The sequence below is a fragment of the Panthera uncia genome, assembly GCF_023721935.1.
Source record: "Panthera uncia isolate 11264 chromosome B3 unlocalized genomic scaffold, Puncia_PCG_1.0 HiC_scaffold_1, whole genome shotgun sequence".
NCBI lineage: Eukaryota > Metazoa > Chordata > Mammalia > Carnivora > Felidae > Panthera > Panthera uncia.
In genome coordinates, this window is record NW_026057582.1 from 54437383 (window position 1) to 54461067 (window position 23685).

Here is a 23685-nt window from a genome sequence, read left to right on the forward strand (position 1 = left end):
TTAGAATAGCAATTTAATCTTAAGTATGCTCTCCAAACTGTAAACCCAGCAAGCAGTGCTCTAGAAGTTGGCACAGTTAGATTTCAATAGTGATTATCTAGGGGGTAGAATTATGGGTGATTATTGTTTTTTACTTATGCATTCTGAATTTTTTAAAAAAGAAAAAAATATTATGCAATATTTATTTTTAAACAAGCATTTTTTTCCTAATGCTATCTCATTGAAGAAAAATCCCTCCCTTTCAAAACTACTTAATTAGTAAACATTACCATCTATCAACTCCAGTTGAGTAAAGCTATTTTTTATCTTTCTAGGCCCAGATAGTCATTATTATAAACTGAAACAAACTCTTATTCTTAATGCAAGATAAGGAACTTAATGTAATCATTGTAATTAATTTAGCTGCACTTAGGAAAGTAACTGAAAATATATGAAATGAGACTATTAAGTACAGATAGTGTTAATGTCTTACAACATCTGCCAATTAAGTATTCTGTATTGATTAAGACTTTTATGGGATTAGGTACGTATTCCTTGCATAGCTAGTTGCAAGCTATTTGCCATCATCTACACATTTAGGGTCAAGTATTGCAGCTGTGATGCAATTGATTTCTTCATGACTTCAGCAAAATAGCATGAAATAGTTCAATAAACACATAGAAGCTTCTTCAGTAGTGTATTCCAAGCTATAGCCGTGCCAAGTTGGATGTGAATTTATATACGAGATTCTAGGTTGGTTTCTTTTGCACTATAGAATGGAAGCTTAATAGGGGCATAAAATCGGTGTGTTGATAAGTAAGCATTTGTTAAAATTAGAAATTCCAATAAAATGAACTCTAGAGGTAATAGATAAACTGTTTGCAGTATCAACATGGAAAGGTGACTATGACTTAATTTTTGGAGATACTCCTTTTCAGACAACAACAGTATAAATAATTATCGTACCATAATTTATGTTATATATTATAGTGAATGGGATGTATATTTTAAACTGACATGAAGGTCTTTGGAAAAATTCAGACAATGAAAAATGAGTAACATAATTTGGTAAAGTTTCTGTATTAATTCTGCTTCAAAAGAGGTTAAGAAGCATTTCAAGTCTATGAGAGCAGATATTTGAGGGGAAGTGGAAAAGAATATCTCTATTGTGTAAAATATATTCAAAGTTAAATCTATTATCTACTAAAATAAACAATATTTCACAGAGATAATACCATATGCCTTGATTTACAGGGTTTGGTAACTATTTTATAGCATATTCAGTCTACTAAGAAGTAAAAACTGTTGTGTGGACTCCGTCATTCTGAATGAACTCTACTTTATTCACATAAAGTGATCATAATCAAATAGTAGTCTGTTCATTTAAGGAAAACATACTTCTTCTTGTCCTGTGTAGATTGATACCTACCAATTTATTTATTTTCTGTAAACAAACTATCTGTATCAAGGTCAAGTGATAAAGCTTGGATGTTACACCTTACTCCATCTGAGCTCATGGTTAAATCCCAGATAGTTGAAATATAGGACACACACTCAAAACACTTCAAAACCCCATGTATATAATTATACAAAACATTTTCTTTTGTACAGTTTGTCATATACGACAGAGGATAATGTAGATTTTATGAAAAGTTCTTTTGATAATGGGCCCCAGGCATGGGATGCAGTGTCCTATTACTTATAGTGTAATAATGAAATTAAACTGGAAGTTCACCCGTGCTCTATAAACTTGGAACCAAGGTGATATGGATGGGTAATATTTTGTATATTTTGGTGGCATGGCTAGGCCAATGCAATGATTTTTAAGAAATATGATCCAGTAGTAGATTAATCCACTTGGATGTTTTAAATTTTCAAGTGTATTTCTTATGATATTGGGGAATAAAGTGTTGGCAACAATGATGGTAGAAGGCTAGTCACAGAGCCTTTGACTTTGCAAGTCCTCCAAGAGATAAAGGAAAAATTCTGACATTTTATATTTGATTTGTTCTCCTGAATTCTTATAAGAGTCTTCCTGGAATGGTTTATATAGAGAGTTTGTCAAAGGCTGTGGTATCAAAATTAAAATTGTAATATACTTCAATTCTTAGATGAATTATATCATGGTTGTGTATGCTCATGTGCATGTGTGTATACATGTAGATATGTGTGTATTCACATAATCTAATGGTGTATACTGTTGCTGGGTATTGTCAAATCTTGACTAACAGATATTTTCCAAGCCTATTATCTAATTATTATTTTTATTTATCTGGCACCTAAGTTACATTATAATATAAAGCCACATTCAAATTATCACAGATAATAATCTCGATAACAGGTTAATTAAGAGAAAGAAAGTTGATAGTGTGCTTACTAGTTTGCTATGAACACTGCATTCACTTTTATCATTTTATATTTAAACTTTTTAGTACTGTTACTAGTCATAATAGTAAACAGTGATAGATATTTAACATAGAACTAAAAAACTGAGGAGTTAAAAAGTACATAATACTTTACATCAAGTGTTAAATAATATAAATATCCCATAGTGTTTTCACCAGTATAATACACATGTGTGTGCATACACATACACATGCACACACACAATCACACACACATACTCACCTTTCCATATAACTCAGGTAAACTAGAGGGGAAAACCATGATGTATTAATTAGAGCTTTCCAGGAAACAGAACCAATAAGAAATTAGATAGATAGATAATAGATAAGGGCATAGACATAGATACAGTTATAGCAAGAGAGAAAGAAAAAAAAAGATTAATTTATGTTAAGGAATTGGCTCACGAGACTGTAGAATCTAACAAGTCCAAAATCTGCAGGGCAGGCAAGCAGACTAGGGAAGAGATGATGTTGCACTTTTGAGTCCAATAAGTCTGAAGGCAGAATTCATCTTCCTTCCGTGACCACATACTTTTCTCCTAAGATCGAAGAAAGATTAGATGAGATTTATCCACATTATGGAGGGTAATCTGTTTTACTCAACATCTTTTTAATGACATACTAATCACATGTAAAAATATACATTCACAGAGAGATTAAAAAAAAACAGTATCTGGGGCGCCTGGGTGGCTCAGTGGGTTGAGCGTCTGACTTCGGCTCAGGTCATGATCTCACGGTCGGTGAGTTCGAGCCCCGTGTCGGGCTCTGTGCTGACAGCTCAGAGCCTGGAGCCTGCTTCTGATTCTGTGTCTCCCTCTCTCTGCCCCTTCCCTGTTCATGCTCTGTCTCTCTCTGTCAAAAATAAATAAACATTAAAAAAAAAAAAAACAGTATCATAGTATAGCCAAGTTTACACATAAAAATAACGATTATAACATATATAATATTTGCTACCGCTGTACCATTTTACTTGTAGAGTTTTGTATGTACAAAGATTTTTTATAAGTAATCAATGTCTGCAGCTACTCCTGAAGATTTTGCCTGTTTCTTCTGGTGTTCCCCAGGACCGCCCAAAGCAAATTTGATGTAATCCAACAACACGTATTTTAGGTTAGATCATCTTCAACATAATTAGTAAATTTGATGAAATAAATTTAGTCACATTCATGGATTATAACAAAGATATCATATTTTTTTATAATACATACTCTTAATATTCTCGTGTTGAATAAATATTATTTCATAAGTAAATTTTAATTTGTTAATATTATTTTATCTTCTGAAAGTACCAGTCTTTCTTTTTTTAAAAAAAAATTTTTTTAACGTTTATTTTATTTTTGAGACAGAGAGAGACAGAGCATGAACGGGGGAGGGGCAGAGAGAGAGGGAGACACAGAATCGGAAGCAGGCTCCAGGCTCTGAACCATCAGCCCAGAGCCCGACGCGGGGCTCGAACTCATGGACCGTGAGATCGTGACCTGAGCTGAAGTCGGACGCTTAACCGACTGAGCCACCCAGGCGCCCCAAAGTACCAGTCTTTCTTTAGCTACTACTCTATTTTTAAATATTTGGTGTCTCCATTTTTTGCTATTTTATTTAAGGCTATAATAAAATCTAGATATGTTCACATTAGCCTTGGCATTATGAAATAAGTTTATAATTTCCTTTATGCAATTAATTCACTGCCCCAAACTAATAATTTTCCTTTTTCTTATGTTTTAAATAAAAGTCCTATAGCATTTATTTTAATGATCTTCCATATTCCCCTTTTTTTCTTATATAAATTTTTATAAAGACTGTCACTGCTTCTAGTTCTGAATTTAACAAGAATCTGCACAGTTGATTGTAGCTATATTGTGATATTATTGTAAATTAATTATCCATAGGCTAAATCAATTATTTTGCCAAACCTAGTGCTATGTATGAACTGAATTTAATACTGTCTCCTCAAAATTCCTATGTTGAAGCCCTACTCGCCATGAATTGGAATTATGATCTTTAAAGAAGCAAGGTCAGAAGGCTGGAAACTTGATCTGAGAGAACTAGCATCTTTATAAAAGAGGAAGGGACATCAGGGATTCCATCTTTGGCATTGAGGATAGTGAGAAGGTAGCCATCTGAAAGCCAGGAAGAGGAGTCTTACCAGAAACTGATCCCTGTTGTAATTTTGATCTTGTATTTTCCAGACTCTAGAAATATGAAAAAGTAAATTTCTTTAAACAATTTTTTTTGATGTTTATTTATTTTTGAGAGAGAGAGAGAGAGAGTGTGAGCAGGGGAGGAGGAGACAGAATCCAAAGCAGGCTCTAGGCTCTGAACTGTCAGCACAGAGCCCAATGTGGGCCTCGAAGTCACAAACTGACCTGAGCCAAAGTCAGACCCTCAACCAACTGAGCCACCCAGGCCTCCATGAAAAAGTAAATTTCTTTTGTGTAAGTCACCTAGTCTATGGTATTTTGTTATGGAAAGTCCAAGGAAATTAATACATGTGCATAAAGTTTAAATGAAAAAAATTATAGTTCTCCCTAACAAAAGATTTTAAAGTTTCAAAATAACTGGTTCAGAATTATATTAATACATAATTCCATACTGTAGAAATTTTCATTGTCCTTCTTAGTAAAAAAAAAAAAACATCCCAAGAATATATAAAATAAACATTCATTTAGGTAAACTTTGTTAATTCATATGTAAATAATACACCACACATTTCCTTATATATTATAAAATGTAACAGCTTTCATGAATCAGCATAATGCTATTCTTTTGAGATTTTTATCAAATATTTGTAACTGGAACAATAATACGTTGATAATGACGGATTGATTAGAAGTGAGGGAATTATAATTTTCTCTTTTTAGTATATAAGTTTATGTATATATATTATATATATTATATACATATATATGTAATATAGATACATTGTGGGGTGTTTTTATATATGTACATCTGCATAAGTATCTAGAATTTATTTAATTTTCATTGCTCTTATGTTTTAATCTTTCATAATGTACCAAATTATTGGGGCTCCTGGGTGGATCAGTCGGTTGAGCAGTCAACTTTGGCTCAGCTCATGATATCATGACTCATGGGTTCAAGCCCCATATTGGGCTTGCTGCTGTCAGCGTGCAGCCTACTTGAGATCCTCTTCCCCTTCCCTGCTCATTCTCTCTCAAAAATAAACTTAAAAAAATAAAAAAAGAAAGATTTTCTCTCTCTTTCCCCCTACATCTCTCCCCCCTCGCATGCTTTCTCTAAAATAAAATTAAAAAAAATAGTGTACCAAATTATTTATAATACTTAATATGTTATTACTTAAAGTACGAGTACTGTCATTTCTCTGAAATTTAAATGCCTTTTGTTGTTCTTAATCTTCCAGAATAATGCTTGAAGCACTTATCTATTTTATTATAGTAAAGAGCCTTACTATTGGAATCATTACAGACTCATATTAAGAATGTATGCTCAGTTTCAGTGTAAAATCCAGTTTAAATTTCTTCTTGTGTGTGAAATCCAAATCTGTCAGTAACTGTGTGGCAACCAAAAACATTTCTTAAACCCTGGGCACCTCAAATTTCTCATTTTCAAAATGGATATTACAATATTGTAGGTTATTATAAGAATCATGTAAATAAATGCAGTTGAAATGCTAATATTTGTATGTATTATACATTTAAGGACTTGATAGACATCCATCATTATTCTTAACAGTAAAAGTAGTATTAACTGAGAAGTTAGAATGTATCAGAAGACGGAATTTTGAGGGTGGACACAATTCATTTATCCCAATCTTAGGAGCAAAGCACTAAGTGTTTTCCATTAAGTATGATGTTAGCATTAGGGTTTTCTTTTTTTTTTTTTAATTTTTCTTAATGTCTTTGTATTTATTTTTTGAAGGAGAGAGAGCATGAGCGAGGGAGCAGTAGAGAGAGAGGGAGACACAGAATTCAAAGCAGGCTCCAGGCTCTATGCTGTCAGCACAGAGCCCGACTCTGGGCTCAAACCCACCAACCTTGAGATCATGACCTGAGCCAAAGTCAGATGCTCAACTGACTGAGTGCCCCAACATTAAGGTGTTCATAGATCATTTATCAGATTGAGAAATTTGCTTTCTATTTAGTCTTATTTTGCTGAGAATTTTTACATAAATGAATGTCTTTTTTCTTGATCAATTGATATGATCATGTGGTTTTTCTGCTTTAAACACTAATTTATTTTAATTCAGATTATCTTCAAATTGACCTTGTAATTTCTTCTTTGATTTAGGTGTTATTTAGAAGCATGTGGTTTATTAATTTCATCTTCCAGATACTATCATTGCTATTGACATCTATGTTAGTTCTTTTTTGAAAATGACACTTTGTATACTTTCAATCTTTTTTAATGTTTATTTTTGAGAGAAAGTGATTGGAGGAGGGGCAGAGAGAGAGAGAGATTGGGAGTCAGAGAATCCCTAGCAGGCTCTGAGCTGACAGCAGAGAGCCTGTTGTGGGGGTTTGAACTCACAAACCATGAGATCATGACTTGAGCCAAAGTTGGACACTTAACCAACTGAGCCACCCAGGCGCTCCCTGTATACTTTCAATCTTTACAGACTTAATGAGACTTGTTTTATGGCTCACCACAAGGACTATTCTTGTGTATGTTTTTTATGCTCTTCAAAATAATAGGTACTGTTTTTCAGAAAATTTTATTCTGAAAGTATGCTGGATTACTTTACCAATATCAATTAGCCTAAGCTTATGGTAGTATTAATTTGCTTTATAATTTTAGATAGCAGAATGTTGAAATTTCCAACTGCAATAGATTTTCCTATTCATTCAGTTCTATCATGCATTTTGAAACTCTATTATTAGCTACATACATATATCTTTTTGTTCACTTGATTCTGTATTATGGGGAGAGAGTCTTTTCAGTGATAATATTCCTTGATCTGCAGTCTACTTTGATAATACACAGTCCACCCAAGTTGGCTTTTTTTTAAAAGAAGTTTCACTACACACACACACACACACACACACACATTCCATTACTTAGTTTTTATTTATCTATGTCTATATATTATAAAGGGTTTTTGTAGATAGCCAAAAAAGGATCTTTCTTAAATCTGCTAATCTCTGCTTTTTCTTTTTCATTAGACCATTTAATTTAGTGTTATTATCACTATGGTTCTATTTATGTATAACACATTTCTATATATTTTCTATTTTCCTCATTTGTTCTTTTACCCACCTTTTGTGCCTCTTTTATATTATTTATTATAATTCCACGTCATCATATACATATATATGCATGCATATATGTTATGTATGTTTGCCCAGAAATATCATATCACTTTGAGAATAGAATGGCTGTGCATGCAAACTTAAACTAGGCAGATACCACCCGTAAGAAGCCTGGCACAGTGCCCACTGGACCAAGATCAGAATGGAGTAAGATGAAACCTCCTATATCAAAGAACATGATCAAAACCCATTTCTGCTGTGGCTAAGCATAATTCATTAAACCCTCAAGAAACATTACAAAATCATTAAATCACTTGACAAAAAGGCAAGGCCAACCGTGGAAGGAGAATAACTAGATTTTTCTGGTTCTTCCTCCACATGGCATTAGAAATACACACTGGATCTCTTTGGACAACCCTTGAATCTACCCCTACTTCAATTCCCCAGACTTATGTTAAATCTGATAAAAAACCGAACCACATGATCTACAGGACCCTTGCATAATCTGTCTCTAATTTACTCACCAGATTATCCTGAATAAAGTTCCCTCTTTTTTATACCAGATGCTAGGCCTTCTTTCAAGACAGAGTATGCTCATGCTTCATCCCTGACAGTAATTATATAGGCTTGTTCCTCTGCCTGAGATCCTCTCACTTCCCTACCTTCACCTCATTATTTCCTACATATATTTAAATGAATTCTCTGATATTAACTCTTCATAAAATCTTCATAAACTAGGTAAAACTTCTCATTACATTGCTCTTATATTCCTATTTATAGCAATCTTTTACAATTGTAGTTTCATATTAATTTGCATGATTACTTGAGTTGCATCTTTTTCTTTAGTAAACTATAAGCTGCAGGAAGGAACTTCTTCTGTACTTTAAGCCCCATGTTCACTATAGTACCTCAAGCAACCAAAGTAATCCTTGGAGAACTGTTAGTATTCAGAACTTATTTGTCCAACAGTAAAATTAACACATTTGTAGGAAATTTAAGGTGGAAGAAAGACTTCAGGATGAGAGATCAAATATGTTTTTTCTAACAGATCAAGTAAATAAATATTTGAAAAAGATACATGAAAATATTTATACTCCCAAAACATTTAGTATGTATAGGAGGTTAGTTATTTAGTACAAAATATTTAATATGTGTAAGTGGTATTTCATGTGTCCTGCTACATATGTATATGTGCATAGACATGTGTGTTGTATGTATATATGACATAGGTATTCTTAAGCTAATGATTAACAAAGGTATTCTTAAACTAATAATTTACCACAGAAAACATTTTAAAATTCTTTGTAATAATATATTTCTGTCTCAAATATTAATGTTGAGATTTTTGTATAAATATTCCAGAATTGTTCAGTAGCACTTGAACTGAGGGGACCTAATTGTAATTATGGCCAAGATTCTAGTGTTGAGAAAGTTTAGATAAAATGAACACCACTCACATATAATGAGTACTTTAAAACTTCAATTCCCATACATACCATTTAATATGTTAAAATTGTCTTTTCTTTGATAGTATAAATCTTTGTCATCACATGGTTGCTTCCCATTTTCCTCATAACTGCGTTGAGAAAAATAGAAAATTTTGTTACAAAATTCTCCATGTTGAAACTCCAGTGGCATTATTACCATTCTCTAGCCTCTGACTTACATTTTGTTCTGTATTTGTTTTTCTTGGAATAAAGTTTTATGTTTTGTTTTTGCTTTTTAAATCACCTCTTAGGAGCACATGGGTGGCTCAGCTTGTTAAGCATCTGACTTTTGATTTCGTCTCAGGTCATGATCCCACAGGTGGTGGGATCGAGTCCCTACTTGGACCGTGCTCTGATAGTGCAGAGGCTGCTAGGGATTCTCTCCCTCTATCTCTTCCCCTCCCCTACTTGTGTGTGCTCTCTCTCTAAATCAATGAACCTTTAAAAAATATCATAAAGAGAATCAAGTTATTCCTAGTTCTTTCATTTAACGTTTATTTATTATTAAGAGACAGAGAGAGACAGACTGTGAGCAGGGGAGAGGCAGAGAGAGAGGGAGACCCAGAATCCGAAGCAGGCTTCAGGCTCTGAGCTGTCTGCACAGAGCCCAACATAGGGCTCGAACTAACAAATTGAGAGATCACAACCTGAGCTGAAGACGGATGCTTAACCGACTGAGCCACCCTGGTGTCCCCCTAGTTCTTTCATTTAAATTGATCTCTAGCCTTTTTTCTTTCTAGTTCTAAATCACACATAACTAAATTAGCTTTCCATTGCCACTATAACAAGTCAACAGCTTATAACACCACTCATTTATTATACAGTTTATCTATGTCAGATGTCTGGCACAGTGTGACTGGATTCTCAAGGAATGAACCATGGTTGAAGCTCTCATCTGGCCCTCAGGTTCTCTTTCAAGTTCACTGGCAGAATTCAGGCTCTTATAGTTGTAGGACTGAGAACACTCATTTCTTTAATCAAATTCCCTCCTCATATCAAGTCAATAAGGATGTACTGAATTGTTTTTATGCTTTAAATTTCTCTGACTTCCTCTTCTACTCTCTGCTTTTAAAGGATCATGTGATTACCTTGGGCCCACCAGATAATCCAAGATGGCTTCCCCATTTTAAGATCAACTGATTAGTAACTTTATTTTTATCTGTAATATTTCTTCTATGTAGCATAATATATTCATGAAGTACCAGCAAGTGGCAGAAATGATGGGAGCCAAAATTCGTCCTACTATATTTCCAATCATATTTGTTTCCTTGAGTTATACAGATATCTATATACTCCTTAATTAAGAAATAATATTCCCTTGGTTATGTCATCCCAACCCCATTTCTGTTCTTAGAGTTGTTTATTATATACCTATAATCACCAAAGGTAAAGGTAAGTCCATTTGCTAAGTGAATAGAGAAGATGCTTCCTTATGCTGTATATAGTTTGGTCTCTAATAGTCAAGTATTACATTCTTGACTGAACAAGTATTACATTCTTGACTGCCCTATGTATTAATTTATTACATGATTAGAAATTATGTAATTAATGCCTACTAAATGACAGGAACACTGACAAGAGCTGAGATAAACAGGACATGTTTTAGAAATATCTTACTCATAAATTACAAAGTTAAAATTCCTACAAATTTGTGAAAATCTTTTGTGTATTATACAAAATGAAAGTTAAACAGTGTCATTTCATCATGCTTTATCTAACATCTATCCATGAATATTTTGTTTACCTTTTACTAAAACTTTAAACTGGAAAGATATTTTAAGATGAAAATAATTGAAGACAATATTTATAATATATTTTGTTTGCTGTTCTGAAATAGATGTTCATAGACAAAATATAAAAGCTTAATCTATAATTATGACTTTATACACTTATTATGACATTCTTTTTGGAAGGAAAAGAAAAAATGTAAATAAATTTAGATATTTCAAAATTTGATTTATAAATTCAAATATTCCAATATTTCATATTTAATTGTATGGTTTTCTCTATTTTATACTTGAATTTTCTCAAAAAGTAAATAAATTAAGCTTAAATTGAAAGACAGATGAGGACATTTCCTACAAGAAATAATTGTCCTGCCCTGAAGAAAACTCCACAAATCAAATACATACAAATTTTTCACAAAACAGTATTACAGAGGGGAGAAAATGTAAGTATTTGTTCTGTGCTCACTATTGAAGGGTTTCATTCTTTTCCTCTTTTCCTCAATACACTTTAATATATTCCCATGGATTAAATTGCTAAACTAAAATCCAGATAATTGCATTAAGTATTAAATAAATTAGAATAAGTATTGGCTAATTATTTCATCTTTTTAAGATGAATTACATCGTTTCCAAGGAATGTCATAATACTTGTATATGCAGTACATTATTGGAATAATACATTAAATCTATTAAAATCTATAAATAACACTTTTTAGAAAAGGTGATTTTTTAAAAATTTTTACCATGATCCATGGTAAATAAAGACATGCGTGTTTTATTGTAAGCCTTTATGCATACATTTATTTGTGTCATAACAGTTGTAAGTACATAAATTAGTCTTACTTGGCTGTTGATGTGTTTATTATCTTTCTTGCCAACTAAGCAAGATTTATAAAACTACCTTTTATTATTCACTGCCACAATTCCTAGGAATTATATGATGAAGGAATATTTGCTAAGTGACTAAATGAGATAATAGTTATTAAGTATTTAGTTCTATGAACTAGTTTAGTAAATATCTTGATAGTTTACTATAAAAGGCAAAGAGATTTGACTAAGAGCTGATAAACGTACAATTGAAATCTCATATACAACCCTATATGAGAAGTATAATCATATGCTTTTTTCTGGTTTCAAAAATACTTAAAATGGCCAAAAATACTCTTTTAATTATTATCTTAAATGTCTTTTAACATTACTATTAATACTATAATATAGCAATTGTTTCATGTTAAAGCCTTCAATGCAAGCTTTCTAAACATTTGTAACATGTTTTAATAGATATTACCATATCTTTGCCTGGATCTACACTGTCTGTTTAAAAGTAAGAATTTCAAAGTAAGCCTGTAAGTTCTAGACTAGTGACAACTTCAGAAATACTATTTTCACAGTGAAAAACATATGAAGTAGCTCTAGGTTATTTAGCAGATATAGCTTATAGTTCATAAAATTTATTTTTTCACCCCCAGGCTTCCTAAATTCTAGCCAGTGCTGAATCTAATAAAAATAAATATCAAGGGAATATTTCTTTGAAATTTCAATGTATTTTTCTCTATGTGGGGGAAAAAAGATTAAACATCAAGTGTTTTCAATCAGAATATTAATTTTGGGATATCCATATCACTTGGTTAGATAATAGAAATGAAAATGACTTCATTTTTTCAACTTGTTCTCAGCTTATTTAAGTTTCCTATTTCCCAAGCTTCAGCAAACTCTCATAGCAGAAATGCTATGGAAATAATAGTGATTTAAGCAGATCATGATATATTGGCTTCTATACAACCCATAGTCATCTGAGTGGTTAAAGCTGACAACCACAGCCAGAGTCTAACCATCGAAGAGTGTTTGCCTCTTTACAGCAAGACAATTCCACTAAATCATATAAATATAATAATGCAGTTTTAATGGAAGGTGAAATTGGTACAAAATTTGAACTGCCACTATTATTTACTATCCTTCTCTATCTTAAAAATAATCCCTCTGGCAAACCATGTGTAGTATGCAGTAAGAACACTTATTTACAGGAATCCTTATATATTTACATGCCTCTTCATTTTTTTATACACAATGACTTGAGAATTTAAGAAGAATAAAAAAGTTAAAGAAAAGCAAACTTGTAAATGCTCTTACTAAAATGACATTCAATAATTTTGTATTTTCTGACATAAAGGAAAATTTATTAAAAATGTCACTTCAAGAAATATATTAAGAAGGAAAGTAAGGAAACAAAGTGTGATGTAGAGTAAATACAGCTGCCTATAACTAAACTATTTGGAGTCTGCAGATGTACCTCTGAACTAAAATAATGTGGGAGTTTAGGCTACAAACATAAACTTTATAAGTCTCAGTTACATTTGTACATAAGAGTGTTTTATGAAATAGCACATAATTTTTAAAAATCATGTTATTTTTAATCCCATTAAGGCATTCTCAGTAATATTAAAAGCAAAAAATGAAGAAGAGAGGACTTTTAAATTTTATAGTAATTATTTTGATCATTCAAGCCACTATAGTGTTTGAAGTATCCTAAGAGATAAAACCATGAATCTTGTAGTGTTACTACAAAAGGAACACAGGATGACATAGAGTAAAAAATATAACAGTGATTCACATTAAGAACTTATTATATTCTAAGCATTGTGCTAAGGACAATGAGTAGATGACAGATAATAGGTAGAAAACATTTCCTTATGTGATAGATGTCACAACCCTGTTTTACCAGTAATCCAACCATGGTGAAACTTTTAAACATCTTAAGAATAAATGACTCAAAGAGGCTAATTTAGTTGTTTGTTGCTGTTCTTTTATCAATATATATATAATCTATGTTTTAGTTTATTTGCACCACTGTCTGTTATTTGCCTAGATTCCCCTAGTTATACCAGTGGTTGCCTCTATGACTTTCCTTTTCCTAAAATTCCAATTCTGATGAGTAAAGTCCATTAACATTTACTTTGGACTAAGATTCATTATGCTGTTTTGGTACTTTAGCTTTGAGAAGTGAATTTATTTTCCCTTATTTTAAGAATAATGATTACCTTCAATTATTCCTAAAATTCTAAACTGAGGTTATCTGTGAGTAACATAAATATATAACAGTGCCTTAAACAGTATAGAAGTTTATTTTGATATTTTTTTTATCATTGAAATCAACCTGGAGGCAAGCCATCCAAGGTTAACATGGTGACTCTACTTCAGAATATTCTCAAGAAACAACAGATAATCACTCCAGCAATCCTAAAACATAGTTCTAAACTAGATGATCTAAGATGTTGCATCAATTTTAGAGGTAGCAAAATGGAGGGACAAGAAGAAAGGAAAAATATCTCTTGAGGTAAGTAACTGATAGAAGTCACCTTGGCTTACATAACATTGGACAGAATTTAGGTACATGCTTACTCTTACCTACAAGGAGTTTTGAAAAATATGATTAGTTATATAGTACGGGAGGTCATATATCTTGCTAAGAGTACTTGATAAGAAAAGTGGGTATTATCTCTGCCGTATCTCATAACGTACCTAAGATAGGGACTTTTAAAAAGGGAAGAAGGTCAGGAGTTTTTAAAACTTATTTACTCTGCCATTATTTAGTGCAGACGTTGGGAAGATTTTTTTACGTGCTGAGAATTCCATAGTTTTCACTGGTAGGAATGCAAAAATGGTACAGCCACCTTGAAAAGTAGTTTGATCACAACAGCAGACTGCATTAGACACCTCCTCTGAGAGCCCAGAGGTACCTATAGATTTTCACGAACAGAAGGAAAATAGCTTCATTAGAAGCTATTTCATGCAGTGAAAATCTCATGAATTTTCTGAAACAAAGGTAATTACTAAGTGACGCTCAGATGTTATATCAGAAAGCAAAATTTGAGATAAAAGAAAACATAACAAGAACAATTATATGGCATGGCAGACCTTTTCCACAAGTACAATAGCAGGATGATATTCTTGCCTTTGAATTTGTGAAAATGCTGTTAAAACAAAGGTGATTCACAGGGTCCTTCTGTATCTTGATCTGTAGATCTACAAATATTTCCAAGGAAATGAGAAGGATATCACGATCATTGATTCTGTTTTTGTAGCATTTTAAGCAATATAATGGACTAAATTTATAATTTTCAGAGCAAGAAATTGATTTGTGTATCCAGTAATCTGTGTTTATAACCTAGGCAGTATCAGCAAAACTGTCAACAGTCTTAGGCAGGATGGATGAGATAAAAATCATCTTGTGATGAATGAAAGAACTTTTATATGTGTGTCTCTATGGAAAGCACTACCGAAGACTGAATCTTAGTAAGCAAGGAGCTAAAGCAGCAACCTGTTTACCTCTCCAGATGATTTGAGTCCAAATATAACCTTGGAAAGGCCACTTTAAGAAACAGAATCATGTTATAGTTTGAGGTCCAAAAGCCAAATAATAGTCCTATCTCAACCTCTGCCAGCTTTACTAACATAAAGAAAGCAGAAAACGTAGAATGTTCTACTTAGGTCCAGTGGTGGAAGATCACTGAATGAGAAATTCATGGTATCACTATCATTTTCTTTTCAGTCCATTTCATCTCAAAATGATTATTTAAGTGGAGTGAAAACTCAATTTTGTTAGAGTGTATGTGTGGGCTAGAAAGGAATTAGATATATTATTCCAATTTCTTGAGCAATGAACCATTCTAGCCCAATCCAGAATGAAAAGGCTTCTCCACAATAAATTCCAAGAGGATAGGTTCTATGCTGGCTTTAGTTAACATTCCATATCTAGTGATTAGTATTGTGCTGGAACACAGCAGGCAATGATTATTGAGTGAACTGATACATGAATAAGATGATAACAGACAGGATCAAATTGTTAGGTCTGTGTTGGACTTTAAAGCACTACAGTGCCCTTGGCATCAAATGTGCTAGTAATGGGAAGAAATAGTGATGTAGAAAGTCAGGTAGGATGAGAGATGTATAGCATAGCAGTCAATAAATACAGTTTCAAAAACTAAGAAAAACAGTTTGTGAACTCAAGGAGGTGATTACAAGTTAGGTCTACCCCAAGAATAAAATAGTTAAAAAATGAGTCATCCTTATTATAACAGTTTTGATATATAACAGGTATCATCATAAACTTCAAACATTTCAAGTGTACACTTATATGAAAGTTTTTAATAACTTTGAGTGGTATAACCATCATCACAAATCACTTTCAGAGCATTTCCTTCTCTCCAATAAATTTTCTCATGCCAATTTACAGCTAATCCCCACTCGTGCCCCCCAGCTCCATGCCACCATTAATCTACTTTTAATCTCAATAAATTTGCCTTTTCTGGGTATTTTATGTAAATGTGATAATAGAATATGCAGTTTCTTATGTCTGGTTTCTTTCACTTAGCAAAATGTTTTTGAGCATGTGTCTGTAGGTAATGAGCATTTAATCTGTACTTTTTTTGCAGCTGAACAGTGTTCCATTGTGTGGCTGTAAAATATCTTGTCAATGTGGCATACAAACACAAAGGCACAAACACACACAGATATAGTTTTCATTATTTATACTAGTTTTATTCTATAAAGTCTCCATGAACATAAAATTTAGGAATGCTGAACCACTGTTCCTAGGGGGGAAATATAATCTTAGACCCTAAAAAGAACTCTTCCTAATAGATTATATTTTCTTTATTTTATAAAGAGAAAGCAAGGTTCAGATGTTAAGTGACTTGCCTGAGACTACTCCACTAACAGGTGCCGAAGTTGTGATTCAGAACTCTTCAAATGGTCCCAGAGACAGAGATTTTTGTGCCACATTGCACTGCTGCCTGTCATCTCTATTCTCTGGTCATCTGCAGGAGTCTGAAACAAGATGGCCAAGTGTCATCACCTTATGTGACTTTACGTGGGAATTTTCATAGCCAGCAACTTTGTTTCCTTCTTTGCTAAATGACATTTTTATATACAGATGTACATATATAATTCATATACAGTCAATCCTCATTATTCATGGATTCCATATTTGAGAATTGACTACTTGCTATAATTTATTGGTAAGCCTCAAATCAATCCTTGAGACACTGTTGTAGCCACTAGTACACATGCTCAGAACTGAAAAATGTGAGTACCCAGAAATGCACATGGCTGCACTCTACCTTCTTGTTTCAGCTCTCATATTGACAAGAAGTGTCATTTCCAGTATCTATTTGGTGTCACTTTATCACACATTTGTACCTTTTGGTGATTTAACTATTTAAAATGACAACCAACCATAGTGATGAAGTTCTGTGTAACATTTTTGGACACAAGAAAGCTATGATTTGCCTTATGGAGAAAATATTTGTGTTAGATGAGCTTCCTTTGGGCATGAGTTATACTGCTTTGGCTATGAGTTCAGTATTACTGAATGAACAATATGGCGTATCCAAAAAGAAGATATTTTGTGATCTCTATGTGAGGGCATTCTGGAAAATGCTAAAGTAACATCTATGGTGATGGAAGAAGCTATGGAAAATATAGAAAAGTGGCTACATTTGTGGATTTATTAGATGATAATGGATAAGAGCAAAGTGTAGTGGACAGCACTGTTACAGCGCTGAAAACTCACTCATGTGACTATATTCACATTATGGATAGGCTGAATAGGAAGGCCCAGGTGCCTCCTGCTGGTTGCTTCAATTCCCTGCCACAGGACCTCTCATCTTCTAAAGTTAGACTGAACTTCACACATGGTGTTCTCAAGTTTTCAGGAGTACAAGAGCACAGGAAGTAACGTCTCGTGTGTCCTAGATTCCTGGATTCCTACGTCTCTTCTTCTATATCATATTGGCCCATACAAGTCTCAACTAGTACAGATTCAAGAATATGAATAATTATTTCTTCAAAAGGGGGCCCACGACTGTTATAATGCACATACATGTGGACAGAAGATGTGGTTCAGTGGAGCCATTATGATAACCACTTACTATACTGGGTATACTTTTTTCTCTACAAGCTAAGGACAGAATCTTTCCCATTCCATTTGAAATCATGCCACTGGCAGTATAAGCTGAAATTATATGGACTAGCACCCATTTTATATACCCCTGTGAAATTAAGACAACCTAGGTTCTTGTCTTCAACTTGCAATATAAAGTGGCATCTGAATTATTTACTGATTCTTTGAAGCAAACATATAATTCATAATATAATACTGAAAAGGCCTCTAATGATCAGAGAAATTAAATCAATGGGCAAAAATCTGCCCAAAATATAGAAATAGCCACAGAATAATGCTTATACAAAATCTATTAATTGAGTAAAAGATGGATATTATCCCAATGAATTATATAAGGCAAGAATATTCATGGTCTGAAAACTAATAAAAAATATAGTAATAAAATGGAAAACTAAAAGCTAAATATATGCATGAATATAGCAGTAAAAATCATTCACAAATATCCACATCCAAGATGAAAACAAGTGGTAGATAAAGCATAAGAATGATGAGGTTTAGTTTTAACATTCTTAGTAAAGATACAGAAATGAACATTGTGCCACAATATCTACAAAATATGTAACACCCTAGACATTTGCACAAAAGTTGACTCAAAATGGAACAGAGATCTAAATGACAAATGTGAAACTATAAAACTTCTAGTAGAAAACTTAGAAGAAAATCTAGTTGATATTGAGTTTGGTGATGAGTATTTTTTATAAGGATTTTTTTTAATGTTTATTTTTGAGAGAGAACGAGTATGAGAACAGGGGAGGGACAGAGAAAGAGCAAGCTCCAAGCTCTGAGCTATCAGCATAGAGCCCAACACAGGTCTCAAACCCACAAACTGCAATATCGAGATCCGAGTCGAAGTCCGACACTTAACAGACTGAGCCACCCAGGCACCCTGGTGATGAGTTTTAAAATGTGACATCAAAAGTAAAATCCATGAAAGAAAAAATATACGTAAAACTGTATTAATATTAAAAGCTTCTGTATTCCCAAAGCCACTGTTAAGAAAATGCATACAAGCCACAGACTGGGAGAAAATAATTGAAAAGCATATATTTATATGCTAGCAGTCTTGATATCCAAATATAGAAAGGATTCATAAAACTAAGCAAGAAAAATCAGTCAAAAAAAAAGACAGTCTGAACAGACAGCAAAGAAGATATACAAATGTCAAAGAAGCAAAGATTACCTACTTCAAATATCATTAAATAATTGCAAATTGAAACACCGAGGTACTGGTAAATAACTATTACACTGATCAAAATGCAAAAAAAAAACAAACAAAAACAAAAACCCTTGAATATGTGGAGCAACAGAAACTCTCATTGCTTGTAGAAATGCAAAATTGTATAGTCACTTTGGAAGATAGTTTCTTACAAAGCTAAATATAGTTTTACTTTATCATCCAGTAATTACACTCTTAGGTATTTATCAAACTGATTTGAAAAACCATGCCCACATCCACACACAAAAAGTGCACATAAATGTTTATAGCAGTCTTATTAATAATTGCCAAAATATTAAAGCAACCTATATGCTCTAATAAGATGGATTTAAAAAAATTGTGTGGCATCTATACAATGGGATTTATTCAGCAATAAACAAATGAGTGATCAATCCATCATAGACATGGATGACTGTTCAGCGTATATCACTAAATGAAAGAAGTCAATGTGAAAGAATATCCACTGGGGCGCCTGGGTGGCTCAGTCAGTTGAGCATCCGACTTTGGCTCAGGCCATGATCTCGCAGTTCATGAGTTCGAGCCCCACATCGGGCTCTGTGCTGACAGCTCAGAGCCTGGAGCCTACTGCAGACTGTGTCTCCCTCTCTCCCTGCCCCTCCCCTGCTCGTGCTCAGTCCTTCTCTCTTGAAAATAAAATAAAAAGTTAAAAAATTTAAAAAAAGAGTATCCACTATATGATTGCAATTATATAGCATTCTGGAAGAAGCAAAACTATAGATACAATAAAAAAATTAGTGTGTCAAAGGTATAGGGGAGAAGAGAAGAGTTGAACAGAGAGAGCTCAGAGAACTTTCAGACAGGATAAAGTATTCTCTAGGATGTGTAATTGCAGCTGGCTGACATTATGCCTTTCTCAAACACATTGAAATTTAATGTATAAAAATATTTAAAAACATTTCTTAGGAGGTTGGGGATTCCTAGAATAGAAAGCAGAAGATGACAAAAGAAGCTGACGGTATTTCAACTACCTTTAATGGTGTCACTGCCTTAGTCCATTTGGGCTTTGTAAGAAAACACCACTGACTGGATTGCTTATATACAGCAGAAATATTTTGCTGATAGTTCCAGAGACTAGAAGTCTGAGATCAGGTAACAGGATGGAGGGAGGGAGGGAGCTCTTCTGGATTGCAGACTTTATGTACCCTCACATAGTAGAAGGGGCCAGGGAGTTCTATGGGATCTCTTTTGTAAGGGCATTAATCCCACTCATGAGGGCTTCTTCCTCATCATCTAATCACCTTCCACAGGCCCCGCTTGCCAATACTATCATGCTTGGGGTTAAGATTTCAATATATGAATTTGGGAGGACACAAGACCATAACACTCATAAAGTGGGTGGAGGAAAATGTGCTGAACCAAATAACCATGTAAATGAATGGAATCTTTCAAACTGAAGGTAAAAGAAATTGTATATAGTGTAATCTAGCTTAAAAAATGTTCCCACAGAGATACATGTTAACAGTTGTGACGGTGCCATCTATGTGTATGGGAATTGAACAATTAAGTAAATGGATAGCAGAAGGTGAAAATCAGGTTTTTTACCTTTGGAATGGGCAATTCACACATAATTATGGGGATGAGATTATAATGATCCATGGGGTAATGGATGAGAATTGGAAGAAATCAGTATACAGACATGTATACAGTTAGATACAGAAATATGTATAGATATACAAATATACATACATTAGCAACATACATGTATTTTGTTGCCGTGAAAACTGAAAGGGCCTAGATGCAAAGAAACTGAGTAGCAATAATTACACTTAGCATTTCAATCATGGTTTCTAATACCATTCACTAAAGGAAGAAATAAGGGCTTCTGATTCAAAGACTGGAGGAGGAACTGCACCAGATGAGCCTGGAGCAGGTTCTAGTTCCAGAGGATGATACAGAGCTTAGCACACATACTCATTCACACGCATGTATGTATGCACGCACACCATGACAGTGATATGTCAAAGGGACATAGACACCAAATGAAAAAGCTTCTGATGGCCAAAACTGTAACAACTTAAGGAACAAAATAAATACATTAGCACTGGATTATGATTCAAAATATAAAATAGGGGCACCTGGGTGGCTCAGTCGGTTGAGCTTCCAACTTTGGCTCAGGTCATGATCTCACGGTCTGTGAATTCGAGCCCCGCATCAGGCTCTGTGCTGACAGCTCAGAGCCTGGAGCCTGCTTCAAGACTCTGTGTCTTCCTCTCTCTCTCTGACCCTCGTTCATGCTCTGTCTCTCTCTGTCTCAAAAATAAGCAAACATTAAATATATACACACACACACACACACACATATATATATATATATATATATATAATATCCATGAGTCCATTCTAATGCAAATAAGTAATTGAATAAGAAATAAATGGGGGAGAAAAGATAAATTTTCCATGTATCTGTATTCCAAATAATTTATGTAGACACTTAATCCTTAAGGAGATAAATCATAACTCGTCACCAATGAAGTGTGGGTTGTACTAAGTGACTTGCTTTCAAAAGGACAGTAGGGAAACTTCACTGGTACCAGTTCACCCAGGTAACCAGTCAGTATCAAAGGGATCAGTGTAGCTGCTGGCATGATCCTTAACATGACTTGATAAAAAATGACACCTTACTGATGTGGTCTTCCTCGCAGAAACCAGTAACTCCAGTCTAAATATGAGGAAAACATCAGACAATTCCCAACAGAGGGACATTCTACATAACACCTGTTAAATTAATTAAACAAGGAGTCATTAAACGGAAGTGGCTTCAATGCTCTGATGGCCCATGTAGGCAAACCAAAACCTAAGTTTGTAAATTCCTCAAGGTTAAGAAATCAAAACCTGAGGACAACCAATCAGAAAGAGTCAACTAGGCTTTCCCAAATAAGGCAAATGCTAAGGACAACCATCACAAACAACCAACTATGTTTTAAGCTAGAGTCAATCAAGTAACTTTCTTTGTTTTTGCAATTTCACTATATAGATAGTCCTTGATTTATAATGGTGCAACCTAGGATTTTTTGTTTGTTTGTTTGTTTGTTTTTACTTTACAGTGGTGTGAAAGCAATATGCATTAAGTAGAAACTACTTTGATTTTTTTATTTCTTTCCCGGGCTAATAATATGCCAGAGGATATTCTTTTCCGATGCTAGTCTGCAGCAGTGACCCACAGCTCCCAGTCAGCTACACAATCATGACAGTAAACAAGTGATGCACTTATAACCATCCTGTACCCGTACAACCATTCTTTCACTTTCAGTATTGCATTCAATAAATTACATGAGATATCTAGTGCTTTATTATAAAACAAGCATTATGTTATATGATTTTGCCCATTTATAGGCTAATCTAAGAGTTGTGGGCGTGTTTCAAGTAGGCGTGGCTAAGTAAGCAATGATGTTTGGTAGAATAGTTCTATTAGTTACAATTTTGACTTAGAATATTTTCAGTTTACCATAGGTTTATCAATAAGGACATAACCCCATCATAAGTAGAGAAATCTTTGTATATTTTCCCCTGGCTCTTGTCAGTGGAGTGCTGCAAACAAGTTCTGGTTTGGCACTACCTGATTCTAATCAAATTTTGCTCAAATCAACTCTTAAAACTGTTAATATGCCTTTACTTATATTTCAACATAGCTCACCGGAATTCCTCAAAACATACAGCGGAAACAAGGAAAGACTAAGAAACTAATACAAATGAGAGACGTCCAAGGAAGTAGGACAACTAAATGTACTGTGGTGTCCTAGATTGGTGCCTGGAGCAGAAGAAAAGGTTAATAGCTAAAACCTAAGGCTCTAAACAAACAAACAAACAAACAAAGGATGAACTTTAGATATAACAGTATATTTACTTATAGAGGAAATCCTGTACTACATTTGTAACTTTTCTAAAAATCTTAAATTGTTCTAAAGTATTTAAAATTATGGCAAATAATTATTCTAAGGAAAATATTTGAAATACTTCTTTACATTCAGCAAAATATTTCCTGTTACCAATACTTTTTTTTTATCAATACTTCTGTTATTCAGAGGAATTAAGTAACACAATTTGACACAATATCAAACGAAAATATGTAACATCTTGAATGTGAAAAACAACACTGTGATTATATATGTGCATACCCAGAGTGCTAAAATTTAAAACAAAGTTAGAGAGCAACTATGGACTTTTTAAGTAAATTTACAAGGCTGGTTGGCAAATCAAAAGAGTAAAAAGGCAGCCTATGAATTGGGAGACAATACTTGCAAATTATGTATGATTAGGAGTTAATATATAAATAGGAATAGGAATATATAGGAATATATAAATAGGTCCTACAACTCTCAAAGAAAACAGACAAACAATCTAAGAAATGGACCAAGTCGAATAAATATTTCTCCAAGAACAATATACAAATGGCTGACACTCATTTGAAAGGTGCTCAATATCATTATTCATTAGGGAAATGTTAAAGCCACAATGACATACTACCTCATATCTGTATGGCTGCTACTTAAAAAAAATAAACAGTGACATTTACTGGCAAGGACATGGCAAAATTGGAATTCTGTGTACTGTTGGTGGGATTCTAAATATAGTATAGCTGCTATGGAAAACAATATGGCAGTTTCTTAAAATATTAAAAATAGAATCACCAGGGGTGCTTGGGTGGCTTCGTGGGTTAATTGCACAAC